Source organism: Callospermophilus lateralis, chromosome 5 (genome assembly GCF_048772815.1).
Source record: "Callospermophilus lateralis isolate mCalLat2 chromosome 5, mCalLat2.hap1, whole genome shotgun sequence".
Classification (NCBI taxonomy): domain Eukaryota; kingdom Metazoa; phylum Chordata; class Mammalia; order Rodentia; family Sciuridae; genus Callospermophilus; species Callospermophilus lateralis.
This window is the reverse complement of record NC_135309.1, coordinates 78818975-78823228: the sequence shown is the minus strand read 5'-3', so window position 1 is coordinate 78823228 and position 4254 is coordinate 78818975. Positions and strand designations below refer to the sequence as shown.

Genomic DNA, 4254 nt, shown 5'->3' with positions numbered 1-4254 from the left:
GAAATGAAGGTTTGAAATACGTTTGCATAGTTGCGCTATTTCAATTTTTCTTCTAAAATTTTAGAATTTTTCTTCCATCAAAGTTCTATTTTTTTAAAAAAACTGAATTTTACCCATATGTCATAGTCAACAAAAGTGATGCACCAATCCAGCAGTGGATAATGAACCCATCAGACCTAGGCCCCAGTTACTATGCTGAAGAAAAATTCACATGATACAGCTACACAAATATTTTGAACAAAATATAAATTGTAGGACTGGGGTTGTAGCTCAGTGGTAGAGTGCTCAGCTAGCATGCATGAGGCAGTGGGTTCGATCCTCAGCACCACATAAAAAGTAAAATAAAGATATTGTGTCCACTTGAAACTAAAAATAAAATAATAAAATATTATATATATGTATATATATATTGTATTAGTTTTAATGTAAAAGAGAAATAAAAGGAAAGTAAATCATAACTAGGCATTTTAATGTTTAAGAACATGGGCTCAATATTCCAACAAGAATAATGAAGAACCAGGTGCTTGCACAAATATACCATCACTATAATGGTGACATCCACAAATGATTCAGGTATGGTGTATTGGCAACTCAGATACCACAAGCATTGTTGCCATAGGTGATATGTTTTTTCTGGAATGATGAACAGCTGTTGGTAATTCAATGAGCCAAACAAAATAAAATCATCCTTTCATTTACATAGTTGTTACATTCTGATTCTGGAGATTCCATTGTATGCTAAATTCATTGTACATTCAAACCATTCAGAAACACTTTGTTTTTGTTAATGTTCAGTGGGATATTCAGGTCACATGGCTATGGAAAAATTCTCTGTCATGCAAGATTGTTCAACACCTGCACAACATCTAGCATCCTTGTTCCCTATATCACTATGATGACAAAAATTCCCTCCATGAATTATGGAAAAGATTCACAGAGTATAATTGCCAGATTAAATCCAGGATGCCTTGTTGAAATTTTATATCAGAGAAACAAATAATTTTTATGTCCCATGTAATATTTGATCTATATTTTCCCTAAAAATAAAATTTGTGTTTTTTTAAAAAAATTCATATTCAACTAGGAATCCTGTATTATTATTTGCTGAATCTGGCAACCATATCTTTGAGGAGGTATCAGTTTCTTGAGAACCACTGCTCAGCAGACTATTCTCAAAACCTCAACCTGACTTCTAACATCCAGAATTGTGACCCGCAGGGAATACTTGGGCATCTTCTGAGGAAAGAACTGACACCATAGTATGAGGGCTAGCTTTACTTTTGTGTCATCCATATGCAGAAATTTGGGGCTGGGGAAATAGCTCAGTTGGTAGAGTGCTTGCTTAGCATGTACCCTTCTCTGGGTCCAATCTCTAGCACCACCAAAAAGAAAAAAAGAAAAAAGAAATATGCAGAAATTCTCTCATACTGGAAACTGTTCTCTAGAACAGTCCAGACTTTCCTATGGCATTGCATTTACTTGTCATTGAATCAGTTCTGTATCCTAATTTTAATTTAATAGAAGTCACAAAGGGACCAAAGGCCATTTTTTTCTAATAAGAAACCATTTAAAAATTTTTCTTTGTAAGAAGAAAGGAACAGTAAGCTGTTTATTGATTTTCATGTTGGTGTACCTTCTCTCTGAAGATAATGAAGATAAATAGAGAAATAGCATAACTTTTTATTGCATCTCTTGCTGCACATATATCTTCTGAATACCAAAGAGACTTGGATGATATGAAATATAGGGGGGCAGGGAAAAGAGAAATATGGCATAACTTTCTATGCCTGTGTCTCCTACATAAATGGGAGATTTCCTGAGAAAACATAATTCTTTTATGTCTCCCCAAAGTGCCTACACACTATCTTATAATGATAGAAATCAGTTCTTTGGAATATAATTGAAAGAATCAAAAGCACCAGAATAAAGTAGATTTTATATTAAACAACATCATGCTATGCATGAGCCAGAAATAAGGCCTAAAAGTATTTTGGAGTAAACTTTTATCAATTTTACAAATGAGGAAAATAATATCCAAAGTGTTCTTAGCTTCCTTGAATAATACATTGGAGCTAAAAGGCAGGCCTCCTGAAAACGACTCCAGATTTCATTTCATTTCCCAAAATCTGATTTTCACAAGAATGACTTAATGAGCTGCTCTAGGAACAAAAGTGTTTTTTAGTCAAATAAGACTGGAAGTTATTGTATACCATCCTTCCCTACCCCAGTGTACAATTTACATTATCCTATTAATTTTTTTGAAAAGTCCTTCAGTAAACAAATTTATTTCACTGTGACTAGCTCATCATTTCCCAAACACATTTGATCATGGAGTTCTGCCAATATGGTGATTTAAAATTTAAGAAATAATATTCTGTGCTACTCCAGAAGAGGGGTTAGAGATATATAAAAATGACAATAGATTTGGCAAGCAGGGACCAAGGTCTCTGTGGTAAATGGACCATACTCTATTGGTTCCCAAATACTGGCCTGTGAGTACTGCTGCATCAAAATTAACGGAGGAAGAGATGGGCCCATGGTGTGGGCCTATAATCCCAGCAATTTGGAAAGCTGAGGCAAGAGGATCACAAGTTCGAGGACAGCCTGGGCATCTTAGTGAGACCCTGTCTCAAAATAAAACATAAAATGAGCTGGGGATGCAGCTCAGTGGTAGAGTGCCAGGGTTTCAATTCCCAGTACTGGGTGGGGGGAGGGGTTGAGCAGGGATTCTCCAGAGGATCATACAGATGAATATGTGGATATTTAAAACTTCATATTTCCCAAAATGCAGATTCTAGATCTGTTTGGCGTTCAGGAATTTGTATTTGTAAAGTTCTGTAAAACTAAAAACTACTGCCCTTCCACAACTTATACTCTGGAAAAGAGTATAAGTTGCCTGATGTTTGAAACATATATCAATGATGTTTCAAGAAGAATCTATAACTTGTACTGCCTTAGACTTGAACTTCCTATGATCCTAGTCTTTGAGGAACTTGCTGTGGAGACACTTGCATATATGTAACAATTAGGGGAAAATAAAAGGTGATCTAAAATCAATTGCAGGTTTTTATGCTATAGAAGAGGCAGGCATCTATATGTTTACAAAGAAAGACATTTCATGGAGTCTTTAGGATTGATGTGTCAGGCTTGACTTTTTTTTTTTTTTTTAAACATAGAACGCTTCATGAATTTTCATGTCATCCTTGCTAACCTTCTCTGTATCATTCCAATTTTAGTATATGTGCCTCCAAAGTGAGCACCAGACTTGACTTTTGACATATGAAGAGACAATGTTGAATTACACAATGATACTGGTTGAATTAAGTCCCCTCCAAATTCATATGCTACAGGACTAGGGTTGTGGCTCAGTGGTAGAGCGCTTACCTAACATGTGTAGGGCACTAGATTCCACCCTCAGCACTGCATAAAAATAAATAAACAAAATAAAGACATTGTGTTCATCTACAACCAAAAAAAAAAAGCATATCCTGCCCCCAATACTTCTGAATATGACATTTTTGGAATAGGGTCAATGCAGATATGATTGATTAAGAAGAGGTCATTTAATCAAATGTAACTGGTATTGTAAAAAGGAAAAATGTGAACATAGACATGCAAACAAACATGCACTCAGATAGAAAGTCATGTGAAGATGAAGGCAGAGATTGAGATGACGCTTCTACAAACCAAGGAATACCGAAGATTGCCAGCAATCAGAAGCTGGGAGACAGGTATGGATTGAACTCTCCCTTATAATCTTCAGAAGGAACCAGCTCTGTAGATACCTTAATCTTGGACTTCTAGCCTCCAGATTTGTGAGACATAAAATTTCTGTTGTGTAAGCCACTTACCTGTGGTACTTTATTTTGATACTCCTAGAAAATTAATGCATATGCATAACCAGAAGTTAACCCTAAGTCATGAAGGTTTTTTTCCTGTTTTTCTGTCTCTACCTCCCTCAGAGTTACCCAATCTCTGCTGTATTTAAAACCTCTACCTCCATACCCCTTCAACAGCAGCCATTCATGGATAAGTCAGGAAAGTTGCTGGTAATGATAATAAGATGTTCCCCTTCCTCTAGAGTTCCCTGGTAGTACTATAAAAGTATGCATGGTCTTCAGATTTCTTCCTCCTCCTCCTTCTCCTCCTCCTCCTCCTCCCTCCTCTCCTCTTCTTCTCCCTCCTCCTCTTCTCCCTCCTCCTTCTCCTCCTCCTCCCCCCTCCTCCTCCCCCTCCTTCTACTCCTTCTCCTAT

General features: G+C 36.5%; 1 pseudogene; it reads right to left on the bottom strand.

Annotated features, from left to right (window-relative positions):
* Positions 1-3166: 3166 nt before the first annotated feature.
* On the bottom strand, positions 3167-3260 carry LOC143400536 (U6 spliceosomal RNA; annotated as a pseudogene).
* Positions 3261-4254: the final 994 nt, after the last annotated feature.